The sequence below is a fragment of the Trichosurus vulpecula genome, chromosome 3 (assembly GCF_011100635.1).
Source record: "Trichosurus vulpecula isolate mTriVul1 chromosome 3, mTriVul1.pri, whole genome shotgun sequence".
NCBI classification, from domain to species: domain Eukaryota; kingdom Metazoa; phylum Chordata; class Mammalia; order Diprotodontia; family Phalangeridae; genus Trichosurus; species Trichosurus vulpecula.
This window is the reverse complement of record NC_050575.1, coordinates 368,193,233-368,217,909: the sequence shown is the minus strand read 5'-3', so window position 1 is coordinate 368,217,909 and position 24,677 is coordinate 368,193,233. Positions and strand designations below refer to the sequence as shown.

Below are 24,677 nucleotides of genomic sequence, written 5' to 3'. Positions count from 1 at the left end.
AAGATATGCAGACAACATGGCATAGAAATTTATCTTGCACTACAAGAAAGTAAGGGAAAAGGGGATGGGGGGGGGAGTGGGGTGACAGAAGGAAGAGCTGACTGGGGAACAGGACAACCAGAATATATGCCATCTTGGAGTTGGGAGGAGAGGGTAGAAATGGGAAGAAAATTTGTAATTCAAACTCTTGTGAAAATCAATGCTGAAAACTAAAAATATTAAATAAATTTAAAAAGTATTTCTTGTATTATTATATCAAAATTATTTTTTGAACCTAGCTTTCAGTTAATCTGATTATTTTTATGTTTTCTCTTCTTGATCTATTCTCCAGATCTGTTGTTTATTTTTTCTTATAAGATGCTTCACTTTCTCTTCTATTTTTTCATTATTCATATTTTAATTATTTCTTGATCTCTTATAATTTCACTGGCTTTGCCTTGTCCAATTATAATTTTCATGTTTTCATTGATATGAACTTTATTTCTAATAGGACAATGTTTCAAATTATGGTCAACTAACAACTTTTTTACCAGTATTTCAAGCATAAAAAAGAAAATCTTTACAGAACTATACAGAGACCCCACAATCAAATTGCAGATGTCCATGACATTTAACAAAGTGGACTCTTAAGAGCAGCTTCTCAACAGTATAACATTTTATTATAATAAACATTGCCTGCTACAGGGAAAACTGACAGAAGGAAAAGATTTTGGGGGAGGCTTTTTTGGTCTTTTTTTTTAAAGCACTGTTGCAACATTGTATTACTGATAATTTAGTAAACTGAACTATGCATATGATATGATACATGCATATAAACATTATGGTTATACTGTTAGTGGCTACGGGACTTTGGACTAGCCCAGGACCTCCATCTAGATTTTGACCTGGACCTAAACTATAATCTTGACTGGGATTTGGATCTTGCTGGTTCTTTTTTTTCCCTGATTCCTTTTCATATCTTGAACCTGACTTATAATATGTTTTGGAATCTGTTTTAGAAGTGTCTCTAGTTTTGGCGTGAGACGCAGCCCTAGAATGTGACTTAGCCTTCTTTTCTTTCTTGGTCAAGGACTCGGATGGAGATCTTTAATTGGATTTAGATCTCAAAACAGACCAGTTTTGGTATTTGAATCTATCATTGTCAGAATGGATTTTGCTATGGTGTGATCTTCCAGTAGGTTTATTTCTAGGACTATAAAGTCTTCTGTAGTTGTAATAAAAAAACCAACTCCAGACCACCTCCTTTAGTAACTTTGGCTTCTGGATCACCTATGTCTATCATAGTCATCATAGTGAGATGTATACATTTCTCCCTTCCTTGGCATTCATTTGATTTGGTATTTTGCCATCCCTTTGTGCAAACTGGATTTCAATCTGAAGTCCACAAATCCATTTTCAGTTCAAATTATGCAAGCCATCTTCAGCGTCATGAACATCTTCAAATTGAACCGTAAGCAAATCCTCTTGGACAGTGAGTGTAGAAAGCAAGTGGCACATAGACATCGACTATGGGACCATAATGATCAAATTTCTGCAGCAAGTCTTCAGACCTGGTATTGTTGGCCACATTCCTCGTGAACAAGGACACATTGGGCAGGCACAGATGGAATGCAGAGGGGTGTGAGGCATCAGGGGCAGCAGCGATGGCAGCAGGACTGCTGCTAATGGGCAAGAGCAAACCCTTAAGCAAGGCTACAGCAGCTCATCTCTCCAATTCTAATTTTCAAGTTTCATTTTCTTCAAGATTCTGGATCTCCTTTTCTAACTGGTTGACTTTCCTTTCATAATCTTCTTGTTTTTCTGAGATTATTCTTATTTTTATTTTAGTTTTTTCTCCATCTCCTTCATTTGATTTTTAAAATCTTTTTTAAGTTCTTCTACAAATTCTTTTTGGTGATGATTTGACGTTATTCTTTGGGGTAGAAGGGGGTTTCTTTGCTTCAATATCCTCCTCTGAAGATGAACCCCATCTTCTCTATTCCCATAATAGCTTTCTATGGTTGGATTCTTTCTCTTTTGCCTGTGTATTTTTTGTGGTAATAGCTTAATTTTTGTAATCACCTCTACCCCTGGGGTATGGGAAATGGTTCCTCTTATCCCAGATTTTCAGTTCTCCCCTCTAGCCTGAACCAAAGCCAAACTTCCAACCTCCTGTAAGTGCTCACAGCCAGGGGTTTTTTGCCCCACTGCTTCTGCACTCACCGGGCATGTGCTCTTTCCTTCTCACCCCCACCACTCTTCACAGCACAGCTGGGTCTGGCATTCTTCATCTACAGACATTCCCTAGATCTTCCTGGGCTCAGAAGCCCAACTCCCCTCACTATCCCAGGGGTAAAAGTTCCTGTGATTGGGGCTGAGGCTGAAACCACCTAACCACAGTGTATTATACTTGTTGTTAAGTGACCCTAGCCTAAAGGTGTTTACTCTTCACAGGGACCAAACAGCATCCTGGGATTTTTCTTTTGATCTCAAATTGTTCCAGGAAGACCCCTATTGTGCCCCTATTCTTATTTGTTTTTACCCCGCCCTTTGTTTGCCCCAAGGTGTTAGTTTATCTCTTTTTGTTGAGGGAAATCTTGAGAGCTTGGAATTTTCTGACCAACTCCACCACCTTTCCCGAATCCTCCCCTGTATATTGTTAAAACATCTAAGTGTTATAGTAGAAAGAGCACTAGACTTGGAGTCAGAAAACTTTGTTCAATTCCCATCTCTTCAACTCAACTTGCTGTAAGTCAAGTAAGCCTGTGTGAATTTGGCCGAGTTACATTTCTCCAGAGTGTAGTTTCAGCGTGTGAAAAAAGAAGGGGTTGTATGAAATAATTGCCGGCTCTATATGCTTTGTCTGTGGTTATTTAAGGATATAAGCTACAGATAAAACTATTTTTAACTTTTTTTTCCTAAATTAGAAATCAGTCATACTAGTAGTGGTGGTGGTAGTATCGATAATAGAAACAAAAATAATAGGGTCAATAAATATACATTGAAAAAAATGGCTTGATCTATGTGGATTGATTTGGAAATACCCAGGGAGTTTTAATGGTAATTCTAAGGATCGTCATTGCCACCAAAAATATAAAAGAGTCTGCTTAGATATAGTGATCAATGCAGATTATCCAAGGAAATGTGGCACCATTATTTCTAGCGGTAATTATTTTGTATCTATTGAATATCGAGCAAGCCAATATCTGGTGGCTAGCTAAAATTATATATCAGAAGCAAGCTCAATATCTTTCATGGATCAACAGATGATGAATCTCCATAATTCAGACCTCAAGATAGCCTGACTAACTCAACCTATTAACTTCATTGGATCCAAATTATTATCACAGGCAAAGCTATTGCCACAATCATGTACATATAATATTTATGCATAAAAAGGTTTGTTTTATTCTTTGTATTTTTATTCCAATCACCTAGAACAGTACCTGACACAGAGTAAGCAATTAAAAATTGCTTGTTCATTAATTGATAAGAACTTAAGAACAAGATTTTAAATAGATGTTCTATACCAGATACTCATAATCCCCAATTTATGCAGAATGAAAACTTTCCAAATATAGAAACCTAATAGAAGAGATTAAATCAGTTATGGAATAGGGTGTGCTAGAATTTATATAGCCTTTAAGGTTTACAGAGGATGAGAATACACATCATCACTGTTGTCCTGTCTGTGCCTGACGTGGTATCAAGGATCCTTTTAGTGAGATTCTAGAAATTGAGTTTTTATAAGAATATTTTCTCCAACTAAAATAAACAAACAGTTTTGTTGCCCATCTGTGAAATTGTACATGGATAATTGAATATAAAATAATAATAGAAGGAAACTGACTTGTGCCGGTACTATTTCAATCTAAGGCTCAAGGGAAAAGATGAGAAAAATGGAATAATAATAATGAGATGGCATGAGTATGGAGTTCAAAGGGTTACAGAACATAGTTTTAGTCTTCATAATCCATGTACATAGTATGCTCCACTAGAGATCTCTTTCAATGCTTCATCATGATGTGGAGGTGATGAGGCCTATCAAAGAGTATTCCAGCAAAATTCAGATTTCAGCAGGTCCCACCACACCGGAAAGGCTAAAGACTTCTCCTGTCCACAGATTTAATATCTATTCACTGAAAATCAGCCTAACTCTGTGTGGGGAAAGATATATCAACAGTATATAGGCCACTAGGGGAAAACTTTCTTTTGGCCATGGCAACTCATGAAGACAATCCACTAAGGCTTCAAAGGGCTGAGATTATTTCCAGTAGAGGGAACAACTTTAACCCAAAGGAAATTATAGATCCTTGAAATTTTAAGGTAACAGATTCGCTATAAATCCCATTTTATTTTTTTTCTGTTTTTTTTTTTTTTTTTGGCAAGGCAGATGGGGTTAAGTGACTTGCCCAAGGTCACACAGCTAGTACATGTGTCAAGTGTCTGAGACTGGATTTGAACTCAGGTCCTCCTGACTCCAGGGCCAGTGCTCTACTCACTGCACCACCTAGCTGCCCCTAAATCCTATTTTATGACAATAACAAAATATTTTGGGCAGTGCCTTCGATAGTGCTAGTGAATATTTGGATTTGATGTTGTGAAAGCCATTCATCCTTCAGTTTCATACCACCACCCAAAGAGTGCTATAAACCAGCAGAAACAACTGCCTGTTGAGTTTTATTACTTAGGAATTCCACAATAATCCCGTTATTCTTACCCCACAAGTTATTTCTATGCAATACACTGTACCTGTATATTATTCTTACTATGCAAAATCCTATTAAAGTCAATGGTGCATGTATCCACTTCATTTCAATGTGACTTTGTATAATAAAAATAAAATATAGTGAGGGGAATACATAATGAGCCAGCTGCCAGAACTGTTCAAAGAACAATTAAATAACTGCGGAAGTGAGAAATTACCTTCATACAAAGGATGTATCCACAAGAAGATTGCTGTTAATTTAGGGTATGCCCCGAATTATATACTTTATCTGAATACTGTTTTAGTATAAAATGCATAAAAATAATTACAACTGAGAGTAAGGAATGGCCCTTTCCCCTGGGGTGACTATAAAAAAAATGACTTTCCACTGGGTCAATCAGCATTTATAACAACAATGTTGATAACAATAATAATAGTCACAACAATAACAATATTTTACATATATACAAATTTCGTTCCAAAGATTATTAATTTTTTTCCTCACAATAACCTTTGGAGAACTGATGTACTTTAGAATATTCAGAAAGACCAGAGAATCAGTTCTCTAGTTCTTGTTTCACTTAGTATGGTTTTTTAATTTAAATTTAGACCAGATCATACATGTCATTATTGGAATAAGAATATTTTCCGTTTGGGGGAGACAGGAGATCTTCTTTCAAGTCCCATTTTTACCACTAATTTTCTTGGTGAAAACAGGCATTATGTCATATTTCTAGAGACCAAGTAAAGTAATATCTGTAAGGCACTTAGCACACTGCCCGGCACATAAGTACTTAATAAATGCTTGTTCTCTTTTCTGATAATGCTTTACATTAATGGTCTCATTCGATCTTGATAGCAATTGCACAAGATAGTATAAATATTATTGTCTTCATTTTATTAGCGATTTTTCCATGGTTACACGGTAAGTCTGGAGCAGAGCTGGGACTTGAACCTTAGTCCTCATTATCTTTCATTGTTAAATAAAGGGGACTATTATAGCTCTAATATTCAGTGTTCAAAGTTCCTATGCAACTTGGACATCCTATGTTTTAAGGTCGCTTCCTTCTCCCACATTCTGTGACTTTGCTCTCAATATACCACAAAGAGTTCTTTCGTTTGTCTGATTCTATGCTTGTTTTATATTTCTTTCCTCCACAATGTCTTACACAGTTCTGTACATTTTGCAGATGCTCAATAACTCTCTGTGATCTGAAGGGCCTGAATCTACCCAAATTCTCCCCTGAGACAGCTCATAATCCTTCCCTTTTGATCTCAGGTTTATCATTTCTATTAGAAGAAAGAAATGGGGATGATGCAGACTTCGTAACAACCTGGAAAAACCTACATGACATAATGCTGAGTGAGTGGAGCAGAGCCAGGAGAACCTTGTACACAACCACAGATATATGGATTCCGTGAGGACCAACCCTGACATACTTCGCTCTTCTCAGCAACCTAAGGTGCAAGGACAACTCCAGAGGACTCAAGATGGAGAATGCTATCTTCATCCAGAGAAAGAACTGTGAAGTTTGAATACAGATTGAGGCGCACTACATGCTCGCTTTTTTTGCTACTCTTTTGCTTTTGTTTTTGGGGTTTTTTTGGGGGTTTTTTTTTGGTTCTGTTTCTTCTCTCTCTTGAGTCATTCCATTGGTCATAATTCTTCTCCACAAATTGACCAGTGTATAAATTAATTCAATGCGAAGTTTTACATGGTAGTTATATGAGATTCCAGGCCGTCTTGGGGAGGAAGGGGGGAGGGAGGGGAGAAAATCTGGAACTCTAAACTATGTAGAACCATGTGTGGCAAACTAAAAATAAATAAATTAGTTAAAAAAAATAAAAAAGAAGAACTTAGGCTTTCACAATGGCTAGTGACAAGGATACAGTTTACATTTGGTGAATTCCTGTGTTACACACTTTGATAAATTTCTATACTGAGAGGAAGGAGGAGCCAAGGTATTTTGCCTGATGACTTCGTCCAAAGACTGTGAGGGATTTTCTCTCCCTTCCTAGAAAAGCGATGCTTGTGCCATGCATTAGAGAACATATTCAAAGGTGCTCTGAAAGGCTAGCTGGCACAGAGCAAGGTTATGATAAATGGGGAGTTTGGAAAGGCTCAGAAGGCTATTTTATAATGAGCCACAAATTGAAGAGGAGAAGTTGAACTTGGAGTTAAATCAGAAAAAAAAGATGGCTGTGATTTCAAGAATGAAGTCTGTTAGGGAGAAATGGGAAAACACACACACACACACACACACACATACACACGTAATCACTAATAGGCTAATTCAAAGGTCAACCATTTCTCAGACCCAGGGAGCTAGAGGTAAATTACTATTTTAAGAAAGAAATTTAATCCTCTAAGATGGCATGCACCTGGAGGCAATTTGGCTTAGATAGTGAAAAGAGCTCTGGACTGGGCTTTGAAAGGCTTGGGTTTAGGTTAAGAGATTCCAACACTGTTTATCAGTTTTCTCACTTGTAAAATGGGGATAACAATAAATATATTATCTACCTTGCAAAGATTTTGTGAGGACCAAATCAGATAAGGTTTATAAGATGCTCTCTAAATCTTCAGTGTTATATTAATTAATCACAAATATTTCTCAAAGTTCTTATTGTTATAATGATCTGCTTTACTCTCAACAAGCAAATCCTCTGACACTGCCTAATATTAATTGCTGCCTCTACATCTCCCTGTTCCTAGTTCTTCTCACCAAGGTCATGTGTGGTTGGGGACAGATAACTCTCCCTCTCATACTCTTATACTTCTACAAAAAGTATAGGGTCCTCCTGGGGGAAAGGATTGCTCAGAGTTTGGAAAGAGTGAAAGGCAGGGCAAGCTAGTGGATAGTTACCCAACCTTAAAATCTAGAAATAATGTTTCAAGTATTACCTCAGATGAGTACTAGGTGACAATAGGAAATGTGCTTAATCAGTTGTCTTATCAACTTTCCAACATTCCTTGGATCCAATTCACAAAGCTACCATCTCAGTTCAATCTCTCACCTCCCATTTGCATTATTGCTGTGACCTCCTAATGGATCATCTATGCTAAAGTTTCTTACCACTCTAGTCCATCCTAACTAAACACAGTAGTGAAATGTTAACTCATAGGCCATCAATTCTAATGGCTTCTAACTGGTTTTTGGATAAGACATGAACTCTCTTCAGATTTTAATGCTTTTCATAACTCGGCCCCCAAGCTATGTTTTAAAGAACCATTGGATATTACTTTCCTCCAATCCCCACACCTCCCTACACTCTGAGATCCAACCAAATTGGTCTTCTTTCCTTTCCTCACATATAACACCATTTCCCAACTCCTGTATTTTCCTAGAGTTCTCTTCTTTCAAGATGCAGCTCCAAGTACCACGTTCTGCACGGTCTCCACTGATTCCCTCCCAACTGCAAGTGTCCTCCCTCTGAAACTATCTTGTATTTAAATATATTGTACGCATTTGTTTTTATTCTCGTTCAATTTATGTTACATGTATTTATGTATATTCTTGTCTAGACCATTAGAAGGTAAATTTCCTGCTAGTAGGGATTATTTCTATCTTTGCACTTGTATCTCTAGCGGCTACCACAGCAACTTGAATATAGTAGATGCTTAGTTGTTGTCCTTCATGGTCGAAGGGGATCAATATGACATCACTATGTGAGGACAGTGTATTGATTGTTGCTGATCAGGAAAAAATATGATCTCACACGGTTTTACCAGGGATTGGGCACAAATAGTCTGTATGAACATTTGGAGTGAAGATGTCCCTAAATTTGTACAAATGCTATTTCTTCTGAGCTACTGCACTTCTGCTTTGCTCATAGACCACAGTGTTTCTTTGATGCAGGCACACCACACTGGGCAATTCTGTGCCAGTGTCTCCCATGTCTCACAATTGATTCCAAAGATCTTAAGAGAGATCTTGAGAGTGTCCATGCGTTGTTTTTTTTTTTCTGACTATGATGTGAGCACTTGTCTTCTGTAAGTTCTCTCTAAAATAGTCTTTTTGGCAAACATACATTTGGCATTTGAACAACATGGGCAGACCATCAGAGCTGTTCTCTCTGCAGTAGAATTTGAATGCTTGGCAGTTCAGCTCAAGAAGGGACTTTAGTGTCTAGTACCTTATCTTGCCTGATGATCTCCCCAATCTTCCTAAGACAATTCAAATGAAAACAATTCAATTTCCTGGCATGGCGCTATATATTTTTTGGGCTTTATAGCCATACACAACAATGAGGTCAGCACAATGCTTCTGTAGCCTTTAGTTTGGTAGACTTTCTCCTAAATCTTCCTTCAGAGCCTCCCAACACTTAGCTAGCTCTGGCAATATATGTGTCAACCTCATCATCTACATGTACATCCCTGAAAAGTATACTGCCAAGGTAAGTAAACTTAAACATAGCATTCAAAATTTCTCCATCTAATGTAACTGATGGTTCCATGCATGGATAGCATGGTGCTAGTTGGTGGAGAACCTCTGTTTTCTTAGTGATAATTGTTAGGCCAAAATTAGCACGAGCAGTAAATAACTGAGGCAGATGTTATTCCATCTCAACTTCAGAGGACGCATTGAGTGTATAATCATCTGTGAACAAAGTTCACATCACGTACTAGCTCTCTCTCTAATTTCATCTTGTAACCTTTTGAAGCTAAATAATTTACCATCAGTGCAATAGCTAACCTTGATGCCATTTTTATCTTTATTGAAGGCATCCAACAATATCACTGAAAACATTATGCTAAAAAATATAGCACACCTCCTTGCTTCACTCTATTGGTGACTGGGAAAGTGCAAGAGCATCACCCATTATCCAAAACCCATGCAAGCATGCATGCCATCGTTAAGTTGGCATACAATACTGATGAACTTTTCTGGGCAACTGGACTTTGCCATAACCTTCCACAGGCCCTCACAACTGACAATGTTAAAGGTCTTGGTCAGATCTATGAACATTGTATATAGACCTCTGGTCTACTCCTGGAATTTCTCCTGTAGTTGGGTAGCAACGTGTGATTGTTACTGGAATGTTACTGGACAGCCCATTTCCTTTTCCTTTACAGAGATAGAAAATGGAGGCATCCTTCAACTCCTGGGGGAAAGCCTCCTCTTGCCATATAACAAAGAAAATTTCAGTCAGCTTTTGTGTGAGCAGTGAACCCAGTGCCTTGTAAATCTTAGCTGAAATAGTATCGGCACCAGGCACTTTGTCAGATGAGAAGAGCCTAACGGCAATGAAAACCTCTCTTAATTTGGAAGTTGACTAGAGAGGATTTGACTTCAATCTGAGGTATATAGTCAAAGGATTCAGCATTGATTGATGATGGTATGTTGAGGACACTGTGGAATTATTCAGCCTATTGCTCCATGATCATGTCCTTATCACTAATCATGCGGCTCCATTGGTTGAGATTCACCATAGATCTTTGGCTCATAAATAGCCTTCAGGTCATCATAAAAGCATTTTGGATTGTTATTATCAGCATAAACCTGGATCTCATCTGCCTGCTTACTAAGCCAAGAATCCTGCATCTCTCTAAGTTTCATTTGCACTTTACTTTTGATGGAGTTAAATGCTGCCTTGTTAGAGAGGGACAAACTGTCCTCCTAGTAAACCCCATAGAGTTCTTGTTTTTCATTTAGCAGCTTCTGAATTTCTTTATCATTTTCATCAAACCAATCTTGATGTTTATGAATATTCTGGCCCAAATAAATAAAGGTGGTATTGTACACCAAATCTCTAAAGCTGACAATTCTTTTTCTGCTGCACTGTTTCCAACTGTATGTTGGCTCACCTTTCTTCCAAGTTAACAATAAACTGTTCATCCTCAGAGAAGTATTTTAATCTGTTGACATAAAGTCTTCTGATAGTTGTCTTGCTTTGGGGCCTTCACTTTTGTTGGATGCAAATGTTTACTGTGGAGAGGATAAGTCTATGATCAATCCAGTACTCTGTACCATACATCACCTTTGTCACATCCTATCTCTTCTTACGGTGGCATAGTCTATTAAATGTCAACATTTGCTGAAGGGTGTATCCACAAAGTTTTATTGTGTTTAGGTAAATGGAAGACAGTATTGGTGATGAGGAGGTCATGAGAGAGTACAAGTCCTCAATAGTAAGTAACCATTGTTTTTTTTTGTTTTTTTTTTAATTTCCAACTCTATTCCTCCCAAGGTCTCCTTGCTGTATCTGATAGTCTGTGCCTACTCTGGCATCAAAGTCACCCAGAATTACAAGCTTTTCCTTTTTTTGACGCGTTGATGATGAGGGTCTCCAGTTCTTCATAAAACTTTTCTTTGACCTCACCAGGGTTCCTCATGGTGGGAACATACCCACTGATGATGGTGATGATGGTGGCCTCACACTTTCCTGCAGGTGGCAATCTCATTGTGATGAGTCTGTTATTCACTCCTTTTGGTAGACATACAAGCTTGATGACTAGATTAGTTTGGATTGCAAAACCTATACTTGCTTCCCTAGGGCCTCCTTCACTGTGGCCACCCTAGAAAAATATATATCAGCTCTGATTCCTGTAAGTTGGCTTTCATTTGTCATCCTTGTTTCACTCAGGGCTTCTGTTAGATTCAATATCTGCTAAGATTTCTTGCAACAAAAGCTATTTACCTTTCTGGTCTACTGGATTGTACCAATAGTGAGAAGAATCACCTTTGTAAAAGTTTTTGTACATTATTTTTGTGTGTTTTGACTGCAGGGTAGGGTCCCCCTGCCCACAGTATGCAGGCCAGGGTTGGGTTAGATGAAGCAGAAAATTTTTAGGGTACTTTTTCTAGCCTCATCCTCATTCAGTCCTTCAAAAATGCTCTAGCCTCATCCTCATTCAGTCCTTCAAAAATGCTGCTCAGACACCCAGAGTGCTGCCAAATCCCACTGCTGCTTCAGTCCGGTGAGAAGACAACCCTATGGCCTGAGCCATTTGTTTGTAGGGTTGTGTCTACTTTTCCCAGTGTATCTGCACCTGCTGCTCAGTCACTTGCTGATAGCCACAGGACTTCAAGGTGGATAAAAATGGTAAAATGATATGGGTGATGTTTACTTCTACCTCCTAGAGTTCTCTTCCTTTAAGATGCAACTCAAGTACCATGTTCTGCATAAAGTATTTTTCCTTATTCACTTCCAACTTCAAGTTTCCTACCTCTGAAATAATCTTGTATTTAAATATGTTTTATATTTATTCTATTGCTATGTATGCTGTGTATTTCTATATATACTTGTCTAGCCCACTAGAAGGTAAATCTTCTGCTAGAAGGGATTGTTTCTATCTTTGTACTTTTATATCTAGTGCCTAGCACAGTGACTTTAATAAAGTAGGTGCTTAATAAATACTTCTTAGTTCATTGATTAATAAGCACCTACTAAATGTTAAGCCAAAAAAAGAAGTAGTCTCTCACATCCAGGAGCTTATAAACTTTTATAAGCTTATATTCTACCGAACCTCATTCCTCATCTGGTGTACCTTCATGGGAATTTTCCCCCTATACAGGTTACTTTAAAGATACCATGCAAGAAAACTCAATATGCGCAGCATATTAGCAATGTACCCTCTAAGATGCCCATATCTATTTAAATATATAGACATTGTTTTGCCTATTAGAATACAAGCTCCTTGAGGACAGAGACTGTCATTTATATTTTATCTATTTCTTTTTTTTTTCTTTTTTGGATGTCCAGAAATTAGCACAGTTCCAAGCACACATCACCTAGGTTTCAGAGTGGATAGAATAATAAGCCTACAGTCAGGAAGGACTGAGTTCAAATCAAATCCTTTGTCTCTCTGGCAAATCACTTGATGTCTGAGGGCTTCAGTTTCCTCATTTTAAAAGTAGGGTTAATAATATCTACTTCTCAGGGCTATTGTATGGATCAAATGAGATAATGTTTATAAAGCAAACCACAAACCTTAAAGTATTGTGTAAATGTTAGCCATTATAGTTATAATAAATACTTGATAAATACTGATTGATTGATTATCTCACGTGGACTATCATCATAGGGGCGCTGGAGGCAGTTTTTAGGTGTTTATGAGAGCTGATTGTTAAATTTTCAGTGTGAGAATTTACACCCAGGACATGACCAAACGTCATAAATCAGATTGAGGTCTTCAGCTATCATTTTATTGATTGCCTAGATTTAAAAATGATGGAAAATGTCAATAGTCCATATTAAACTTAAAAATATTTTGTGAATATGTACACATGTACATAGAATACATGCATATATTTGTGTATATGTGTATTTGTACGCGAGTATGTGTGTGTGTAATTTTTTTTACATAGAGTTGTTGGTTTATTTGTTCATTTTTTGGTTAGAGCTGGTTCCATTCCCAGTATATCCATGTCAAATGTCCTGATTTTACAAATCAGGAAACAGACTGAGAGTTTGAGTGAGTTGCCCAGGGTCACCTAGCTTATAAGTTTATATCTAGGGTGAGAATCAAACCTCAGGTCATCCATTTTCCACATCCAGAATTCTATTCACAATGCCAAGCTATTCCTTCAATGAAAGCCCCAGCAATATAGAAAGGAGTGATGCTGATGAAATCATGGAGTTTCTACAATACCTATGACATTTATTAGATGCTGGCACTAAAAAAGAAAAAAAAACTTATCTTTGCACATTTCTGCAACTTGATTACCTTGTGACGGCCTTGGTAATAAAGTGTACATTCAAGCTTTAACCCATGCTAGATGAAGGCTTTGTGGCATTTAATAAACAAAGCAAGCCAATCAAACTCGACATGTTTCAAGATGTTTTTGTAGGTTTGGGTTGGATTATTCATTACAACAAAGATGCTGGGAATGAAGTTTTAATTATCTTCAGAAGCAAAATTTAATCAAGATAAAAGCTGCATAGAATGTACTAATTTGACAGCTGATGACATAACCAATTAACTATTCCAAACAGCATAGAGTTGTTTTCTTTTTCTTTTTTTTTTAGGTGAAATTATTTTATGATCAAACAAAAGGTGAACTTGTGGTCTATTCTTACCAACTTTGCTGTGTATTTTCAGCAAATTATATGAGAAAGAGAATGAATTAAAAAGAATACTAGCCCTAATTTTATAGCAGTCAAGTTTTATGATGCCTAAAGATTTTTTTAAATGCGACACTGAAGAGGTTGATGAAACATTTAAATACTATGAATAAATCAATTTAGTTTAAAATCTAAAGAAGAAAAAAAGTCTTATGTCATTTTAAAATTGACAACAGAATTGCTTTATAATTGGGGCAGAAAAATTCAACATTGTCAAGGAATCTCTACTGTAACTGGGTAAGAATCCTGATGCTATAAGGCATCATGTTTGCGCATTTGTAATTAATTATGAAACATATTGCAAAGGTTCTCTTAATTCTTTGTAACGGAGGGTGCTTTATAAGATTTAGTGTTTTTCTTTCACAAAAATTAATCAGAGATGGAAAAAAAATAACATTTTTAAGTGTAGAGGTAAATCTGGTCAAGCCCTCCTTTTCTGTAAGAATAAGAATTTGTTTCCATATATATACATTTAAATTAAGGAGCCAGTTTCATTCAACATTTATTTGTTCTTCTATTTTCATGTAGGGGGTATTGATTTCTGCCAAAATATGGCTCCTTAGAGCCCACCAGAGTAAATGACCAGTTGAATGTCATTTCATCCACTCAACCATGGAAGATAGCCTAATTCTGTCTCAGCTACAGAAATCCCAAGTGACAAGAATCTTTGCTCAAGGAAGTCCATAGTGGGTCAAAGCATGCCCACACCAGAATATCCACAGGAATCTGTCTGTTTAAGAATTGACCCTGTTGTTGGCTACCACAAAAGGGCAGACCTAAAGTGTTCCAGGCAATGCACAATATAATGCAGAAATTCAGTTACACATTTCTTCCGGAAAAAAGAATTTATTAGAACTTCAAAAGTTTGATGAGTTCATCAGTGTGGTTTGCCTTAGCTGCTTTAATTCTTATAACCAAAGGATGACTTAAACACTGGCTAGTCCAATGAAATGTCACTTCCAAAATACCCAATTCAATGTTATACAGTGCAAAACACATTTAGCAATTGCTTGTTATGTACAAGGCACTATTTTAATCATGTCCTTTGGTACATGAGGAAAGCTTAGCTCTGAAAAGTTAAAGGATTTTTCCAGTCAACATTACTACTTGGTGGCACAGCCAGGATTCAAACCTGGCTTCAGTAACTTCGTTCCCAGCACTCCTTCTCTGAAACAGATTGTTCCTTTTCATTTGTTTGTTTGTTGTTGTTTGTTTTACTTTATTTTTTAAAAGAGGGGAATGGATTAGATGATGTATAAGGCTCCTTCCAGATCTAAAGCTTATGACTGTGATATCTCCTCCTTGCCATAACAGATGATGACCTTGTTGCACAAGCCAATGACAATGTTTCTTAACGTGTATTTAGTCTAGTCTATGGATCTTTTGAATGAGGACCAGCCTTTGTATAGTCTTGAGAAACTCAGTTCATCAATAGGCCTATAGTAAGAGTCTTTGAGCTTATAAACAAATGCCAGAGCTTTTTCCCCACTCCACCTCCGCCCCAGTTTGTAATCTTTGAAATGCTTGCCATCCCATGCATTGTAAGGAAAGGTAGGGGGTCTATAATGGAGTAAAAAGCTTATGATCATTAGTGATTCTGTGGCAGAATGTTATCAGGCAAAGAATGCTGACCTTGGTGACCCAAAAGACCTGATTTCAAATCTCGGTTCTGCTGTTTAGTATCTATGTGACTTTGGTTAAGTCATTTAACCTCTTGGGGCCACAGTTCCCTCATCTGTGAATGATGAATTGGGTGAGGATGGAATGTTGGATGATCCACAACAGCAATACACTGCCACCAACAAAATCCAGTCTCTCATCGTCTCTGGCCTAAACTACCATAATAACCTCCTAATTGTTCTTCCTGACTCATCTCTCCCTTTTCTAATCCATGCTCCTGACAACAACAAAAGTGATTTGCCTGGCTCCACATTTTCTCTAGGATCAAATATAATATTCTCTGTTTGATAGTTAAAACCTTTTACATGCTACCTTTTCAGACAAATTTCTACATTATTCACCTTACCTGTTCTACATTCCAGCCAAAATGTCATTCTTGATGTTTGTCCCATAAAATCCACATTTTCCATCTCCACACATTTGCACTGGCTGTACCCTATCCTGAAATGAACCCTCTCCTCAAATCTTCTCAGAATCGCTTGTTCATTTAAAAGTCAGCTCAACTACCTCTTCCAAATGGAGACTTTCCTAATCCCTTTAGCTATTAGTGACAATATGTTCTGCCTTGCATTTATTTGATCTGCATTTTGCATGTATTTAGTTCAATCCAGGTTTTCTCCACTGATAGTGCATAAGATTCTTGAAGGCAGGACTATGTCCAATTAATCTTGATATTCACAGTGCCTAGCTAAGGCCCTGCTACATAGTTGGTGCTTGCTCCATTTTTTTATTAATTAATCAATTCTTCTGAATGTTTGTTTGATTTAGCCCGAAATGGTATACACAGAACCAGAGATTTTGAGGTAGAAGTGATCTAAGCAATCACCTACTAAGTGCCCTTCATTTTATAGATGAGAAAATTGAAGCCTAGAATATAGAAACAAATAAATAATGATTTTTCTAAGGTCACCAATGCCCAACATCAAAAATAAGATTCCAACAAAAGTCCTCTAATCTTAAATCAGGAATATTTTACATCAGATCTACTCCATTCCTAGGACTTTGCTCACCCAACTTATTTTACTCCTGCTTCCATATTGGCTGTATCTTCTGCAAAAGAGCTTTACCTCCTTAGAGTTCTCATATTGCTTTCCTTTGAACCTCTTCTTCTTATTTCTCATTTTATTTTCAATATGTTTATTCATATAAATATCTTAGCCTTTCCATTAGATTAAAGCACTTTGAAGGAAAGGTGCTTGCCTTGTACCATATTTATATACCTATTACCCAGTTTTGGACTTCCTCTTAGTAAACATTTAGCTTATATTTGTTGGATTGGATTCAATTTTTATTTTTCCTTCTACATTTTCAGCATAATGCTGATTTCTCAGAAAATATTACTGACCTTGGTCATCCAGTTAGAACTTCCACTTACTGAGAAAATACAACTTGGCCTAATGATAAAATAGCCATTAAAAATCCAAGAACCAGGAAAGTGAGTCATTCATGTGTAGAAGATACTTAGATGGCAAACCACTGACATGATTTAATCAGAAGAAGAAAAAAAACCTCATTCATAAATGTACATTTCAATATGGACTGCTTGATTGCTGTGGGAATTTGGAAAGGGTTAAGTATGAGACTGAGACTGGAATGGGGTAGGTTTGTCCAGGGACCCCACAAATATTTGATTGGGGATTTGTCCATAAACTGTTTCCAGTCTAGGGTCTGCATTATATGAAGGAGACAGATTTTAGAATTCTGTTATTTATTTTGTGGGAAATCTCCCCCAAGAAAGATTCAGCAAGGCTGAATTATATACCACCACTTGTCTACCACTGCCCAAAATTCCAGGAGTCTTCAACTGAGGAACAAGGATTTATTAAATGTCAAGTATGTTACAGGATCTGTGTTAAGAAAGACAAAAGATTACTGGCTTTGGATTCAAAGGATCAGGGTTAAAATACTACCCTTGTCCCCTTGCCAGCTTGAGATAACCACTCAGTTTGCTCATTGGGAAATGAAGGTTTTGGACTAGGTAGTCTCTGAAATACTTGCAGGATCTAGATTTATGACTCAAATGACATACGAAACACACTCACACACACACACACACACACACATGTTTTTGCAAGGAGAGGAAGAGTAGTGTTTTAAAGGATCAGGAAATGTCCCTTAAAGAATTTAGTGCTTAAGATATTCTTTCAAGACAAATAGAGATTTTAAGAGGCAGGGGGAGAAAAGAGAGCATAGTCAGGGTTTGAATAAGATATTTGATTTTCCCTCAAAATCCAAATGGAGGTTCTGCTAGAGGTCATCTAATCCAAACCCTTCATACCACAATGCAGGCAATGCAGGCCCAGGGAGGTTACATGACTTACCTCAGGTCACACAGCTAGTAATCAGCAGAGTTGGCCTTAGGACCCAGGGTTACTGATTCTCAGGTCATCCTTCTTTCTAAGTAATAAAAATGAATACACTGTGGGGTTGCCACCAATCCAAGGAGGGGAGCATCACTAAACATATTTACAGTCTATTGTCCCAACCTTTCTTGGAATGTTCTTCACTAACTCATTACACTCATTATATTTTTAATAAAACATGTTTGGTATGTTTTAATGATTACATGGGTGGGGTGGGGGTGGGGGTGGGGGAAGAAGTTGGCTGTCATTCCCCTTGTCATTGTGTACTGTCTCATTCAATCCCCTTTTTGCTGAAAGCAGATTAAAAGACTGGCAGGAGGTGCCAAGATGTGTGAAATATTTTTCCCCAACAGCAGTCTCTTCCTCTTTCATTCTGCCTCTCCCTGGCAGCCTCCTCAGGCAGCTGTGTTGGCAGAAGCATTGGAGACGGGGATGGCGGGCTGATGGGCTTTCAGAAGCACCTCATTATGCTGCATGGCATTCTCTTTATGCTCACCTTCGTGTCTAAGGAGTTTGTGAATGAAATCCCCCACAAATCCCTCTAGAGAGTTCCAAGCTGGAAGAGATCCCCTTTTTGTCATGCAAATACACTCACAGACATCCTCTCTAGGGCCCCACTCCCAGGGTGCCAGCTATTTAAACTCCCAGCAAGTATTAGAAAACAAAGCATGAAAAGTGTTTCATAATGTGGGTTTTACTTTTATTCCTCCCAAATAAATAAATAAAATAAAATTTGTATATGGGGATTATTGGGTATGTTGATTTGTTTTGCAGAGGATGAGGATATAATGCCTTCCTTTCATTCACTTTTTTTGCATTGTGTTTTTCTTTTTTAATTCTACTTTTTTGTTCGGATTACCTGGGATCTAGCCTCAGCCATCTGCCTTTTGAGATCTTTGACAATCTACTTCCCCTCTATAGGTCTCTGTTTACTTATCTGTAAAACGAAAGGGTTGGACTAAATCAGAGTTTTTCACCCTGTTGTCCACAAACTCCCATAGTATCTATTTCAGGAGATCTGTGAATTGTGGGGGGGGCAGGGTTTGGTTAATATTTGACAATTACATTTTAATATATTTTGTTTCCTTTCTAATCCTTTGTGTTTTATATTTAAAAACTTTATTCTGAGAAGGGTTTCATAGGCTTCCCCAGTCTGCACAAATGGCTTCCTGATTCTAAACTTGCCTCTCAATCCACTCACCCATATGTAATAGCCCACAGCTATGGGTTATATTATAAGAACTCTGAGGTTCCTTCCAACTCTGAGATTCTGTTTTGCTGCATTTTTTTCAGTTCTTTAAACCACTTACTAGTTACATTATTCCTGTGATGCTGTTCACTATTTTATCATATAATTTTGGCATATTGCCCACACTATATAATGGAAACACCAAGTAACAGTTTATGTCTCTGGATCAGAGGATAACAAATATTTTGAGTGTCCCTCTGTATCTTCTACTTTTAGAAATCGTTTAGGACTCTTGCATTTCCTAGTGTAATGAAGCCTGGAGTTCCAACCCTTGAACATGGGGCAGCTAATTTTTCCTGTTGGAAGCCTTTATAGAAGAGGATGGGGAACTTTTCTTCTGGAAAGGCATAATGATATGTAATAGGAGGACCTTAATTCCTGATTTGGAGCATGTACAGACAATCTATAACTGATTCTTGTCTGCTAAACATATGGTAAAACTCTTGATTAACCACTGAACCAGACCTGTAGTGCATTCAAAAGGCACTGAGGCCAAAGAGAGTCTGTAGCCCTTTCCTGTTCTTTCCTGGATGCTATTCAAGTGAGAGAAACATCTTGTAAGCCTCTGGGTAAAGAGAAGCCTTGGTCAAGAACTATCCTGTGGCCTGTGATCACTGTTTCTTGTTCCTTGCCTCTTTGTTTTGTTTTGTTTATTATCCTGCTTTTGGCTAGAGTATCAGTGACAGCTATAACCTTATGAGTTTATAAACTTGTAAACCTTACAAGCTTTGAAAGGTCAAAATGGAAAGGTCTGGAGGTAGAATCCAGGATCCATGTTGACTTTTGTAGTCAGTTGTGAGGAATGAGTTTGGAGCCACCTATTTGAACCAAAAGTGATGGAAGGCAAACATGATGTAGCTACAATGATTCATCCATCAACTACGCAACATTTAGAAGTGAAATTAGTGAAATGAATTTATATAGCCTAGTCTGCTCTCTCCATGCCTGAGGTTGCATAGGTAGAGTTTGCCCCCAGGTACATAGTGAAACAGTTGTAACTCCTCTTCTTGTAATATAGTCAGAGCAAATATCCATTTTAAAAAGCTAATTGATGTTAATTGGTCAAATGAAACTCAGGCAGTAATCATCAGCAGTTAAAATTGAGAACATGAGGGTATGAGCAAACCAGCCAAATTTATGAAAGACATCCGCCCAGCCCTGAGGGTTACCCCCAACAACCTGGATGGAGAGATTGAGCCTTGATCTGGGGCACCTAATGCATCAGTGTAAGTGGAAATTGAGATTAAAATATTCAGTGCTTATAAAGTCTACATTTATTTCATTGAATCACAGAATCTCAGAATAGAAAGAAGCTTTAAGTTATCAACCCCGACCTTTAATGCAATTGTTAGCCCTTCTATATCATCTTTCATAAGTAGCCATCCAGTCTTTTCTCAAAACAATTTGAATAATCAGGAAGGTCTTCTTTATATTGGTTCAGATTTTATCTTTGTGTCAGTCCTAGGGAATGCTGTTAACTTCTTATCTCCACTCAGGTCAAGCATAACCCATTTCTAGTACATCTTCCAAATGGCAATCTTCTGATATCTGAATGTAATGATCCTGTCCCTGTGAAATCTTCTCTTTTCTAGAGCAAACATTCTCAAACTTTGAAAATGGAAAACTGTTGTGGTCAAGACATGATCATCTTCTTCCAAGAGAATAACTCTAAAAATATTAAATTAGATACAAAGAAGGAAGTCTCATGGTCACTGTACCATGAATGGAGCACTTATTTTCAGATCAGAGGACATGATGACATATCCAATCTGTCGCTTTCTAATTGTGTAGCCTTGGAAAAGTCAGTTAACACCTTTGTGCCTCAGTTCTCATCCATAATATAAAGGGTCTAGACTAGATGGTTCTTGATGTTCGTTTTACCTCTAAATCTATGGTATTATGGGCATATTCTCCCTATCTTCCCTGCCTGGTTTTGGTTGAAACTAATTTGGGTAGAAAAACTCTATGACAATAGTATTTTTGCATACCAGAATCCAACTGTTAGACTGATAACAAAGAGGAGGCACTGGAAGCTTTGGACTCTAGCCGCTAACAGGTTCACTTTTGATCTGGTCAGACAAGAAAGACGGCTTCAAAGGAGTTAATAATAAACTTTATTACAGTCTAGTTTTCTCTAACAAATTATTGCTGATAATGGAAGCACCACAAACGCCTACAGAATTCCCTAATCACCATTCTCACAGAGAGAAAGGGCAGGGTCAACTACTCCTATGTCTCAATGGGGTCAATCGAGACAGGCACAACTTGTGCATCCCCTAAATCCCCTCAAGCCTCAATGGGGGCCAGTTGAGGCAAACACAGATTCCTCCCTCCCAAGCCTTGACGGGGACCAGCCAAGGCACTCAGCATTCCAGCTTGTGCATTCATCCCCAACTCACTGACCAATGCCACCTCTTTTATAGGGCAACAGATAAAGAAGGCATATAGCCAGCAATAGCCTCACAAGTTCACATCGCCTCATCCTTATATCTCACTGTACAGTCACTGGGTATGTTTACAATTTCAGCACACATGTTTATATTATTTATCATTATATAATCCTACATAAGTGTGGTGGAGATGTTTTGAACCATGAGCCAAGGAAATAGAGTTTGTATGGTCATGGACCCTGGGACACTGAACTTTAAGAAATAATAACAAAAATCTACCTTACATACTCTAAAATCCACCTTACTTACACTAAAATTCACCTTACTGACACTCCACCCCTCCAGGACCCTGGCCTTTACAATCTAAACAGGTGACACTTGGCCCTTACAATCTACACAGATGACAGGCTCTTTTGGGATCCTCGAGTCAAGAAACTAAAGCATAACATTCACAATCCATAATAACTTAACAACAACAATATTGACTACAGCAACACAGACATTGTGTTGGGTATCACTCATATAACAACAGTGTACTGCAATAACATAAACATTGTGTTGGGCTTCACTTGTACAAACATAGCATATTACCAGGTGGCCTCAAACAGACACAAAAATAACTTGCCCCCTTCCCTAGCCACAAGGCCTGAAACAAAAACATATCATTCAGCATATAACATAGCACACATGCAATATGGCGCGCAGTATATAACATTGCATTTGATATGTAATATAGCATTCAGTAGGTGACATAGCACAGTATATAACATAGCATACCCCCCACTTATACATTCTTTGGGGGCCAAAATCTTTGGGGAGTGAGCAGCCAGCTCCTCCTCACTCAGGTACTGTCCAAAATACTGCTTACATCAGGGGGCTACCAGGCCAGCATCTAAAGTACTCCCCACTCCTGGAGGGCTGCATCCTCAGTGGATGGCTACTCTCATGTCCAGACTGATTTCTGGGGTTACTGAAACTACACCTATCACCATCTCAGCACTGGGGCTTCCCTTAACACAACACATCCCCAGGGGTAGCAAAGAACACAACACACCCCACCCCTGGGTCGCAATAGGTTACAAACATTCCCTCAATCAAAGCAGAGGGTCCAAATCCTGAAAATCCCCTTGGGGGTGTGTCCTTCCTTCCCCACTGCTGCTGCAGGATCCCACCTGGCACCCTCAGGTGCATGCGGTCAAATGAGCCAAAAAGGCCACAACCTGACACTGATCCAGCCCCTACCACAACGTTTGGGAGGGAGGCTGGGCGGCAAAGCCAACAGGGTGGGTTCCCAGGGGTTACGACATTTCCCTCATCTCACCAGAGACAACTCCACCCCTGGGTCCCAACCTGTCCCAGGGGGATGTAGCAGAAAAAAATGCTCAGGGCTCCTGCCTTGCTGCAAAGTTTTCATCTTGACCGGGGTCTGAGTCCTGACCACACTATCTCTTCCTCCTCTTCTGACAGGTCGAGGGGAGGACAATTCTTGGCAGGGTCCAGATGCAGGCAGCTCTCTGCTCCTCCTGTATTTCTCACCTTACCGGGGCTGGGGGTGGGGAAGTACTGGCCCTCACATTTCCAGGCCTCCCACTCCTCCAACACACTCAGGGACCTTGCCTTGCAGGGTGAGGTTCTCCCTGCTCCTGTCTGAGTCCAGGCATGGCGGCTCCAGGGGCCTTTGCCCCAGCTTCTATCTCTGGCCCACACTGCCCCAAATCCAAGGCAGCTCATCCTTCGCCAGCCTCACTTGGGGAGGGGTCACTCTAGCCTGGGCTCTGGGCACAACACAATTCTAGGGCCTCCACCTCTTTGGAACAATTAGGGGAGGGGCTACTCTGACCTGGGCTCTCTCTAGCAGGTCCTCCCTCATGCTGCCCTGGCTCTGGCCATGGCCTTGCCTCTGAGGAGTTCAAAAGAAACTTCTCCTCTGGCTCCATTATCTCTATAGGAGCTGTAACTCTTTCCTACACACTGGTTTCTCCTTTAGCACAGGGAAATTCAAAAGGAGCTTCTGCTCCCGCTCCTCAAAGGACTCTGCCTCTGAGGCAGTCTCTTAACAATTCTGGAAGGTTTAAAAGGGACTTCTCCCATGCACCTTTTCCCTTCACTACAACACATCCAAAGTCTTCCTCTGGTTCATCAGATAACTCTGCCTCTTGAGCACAGGGAATAATAAACATCTGAGCCCTTAGAATTTGGGTCTCAGTCTCTAACACTTCTTGGGCTTTCTTACATGCCTCTTTTCCCTCTCGTTCTTGGGATAAATCAATCTGAACCTCCTATAACTGAGCTTCCACTGACAGCAGCTTTTCAGTATTTTTTCTCACAATGGTTAACTTAAACCTAACTACGACACGAAACTGAATTGCCTGCTCTATTCCCCCACTCCCCAAGGTCATCTTTGTCCCCTGCAGCGGCTGCTCTGGCTTGTCTTCTCAGGAGTGCTGGTGGGGTAGAGGGGGGAAGGAGGGTTATCTCCCAGGACCCTGCTCTGGGCACCAGAGAAAATGCTCTCACTGCTGCTGCTGCTTCTACTGTTTCTGCTGCTCCTCACTTGGTTTCTCTCAGGTTGCAGCTGCTTGCTCCACCATCACTGCTTCCACTGTTGGGTTCAGCTCTCTCTGGACTGGTCCAGGATGCTTCTATGTCTGTCAGTGAACACTGTATCTCCCTTTCCTCAAGGGCTAAGTCAGTCTGCGTCTCCCACAGCATTTCTACAACTCCTGCAGCCTTTCTAACTTCCTTCTTATCAAGGGTACCCCCACGTTTCAGCAAAACTTTCTCAAAGCCTCTAGCAGTAGGGGGCACAGCCTCCCACTCCTGGGAAGGGGTCCATACTCCAACCTCCCATCCCTGGGTTGGGCTCCATAGAACCATAGCTACAAGAAATAATATAATAACTAGGAAACAATGGATAACTATCACAGTCCAACAGAACCCCATACTTTCCTTTAGTCTGCCCAGATCCTGCTCAACTATGTCAATTGCTAGATAACACATAGGAGGCACTAGAGGTTTTAGACTCCAGCCTCTAACAGGTTCACTCTTGATCTGGTATGAAGGAAAGACAGCTTCAAAGAAGTTAATAATAAACTTTATTCCAGTCTAGTTTTCTCTAATACAGTATTGCTGATAACGGAAGCACCACAAACTCCTACAGCATTGCCTAATCTCCCTTCTCCCAGGGGCCAGCGAGAAGGGAGTGGGGCGGGGCAACTACTGCTATGTCTCAATGGGGTCAC

At 39.1% G+C, this 24,677-nt stretch overlaps 1 pseudogene; it reads right to left on the bottom strand.

Moving 5' to 3' along the window:
• Window positions 1-832: 832 nt before the first annotated feature.
• LOC118842618 lies at window positions 833-24,312 on the bottom strand (annotated as a pseudogene).
• Between the last annotated feature and the right edge of the window lie 365 nt (window positions 24,313-24,677).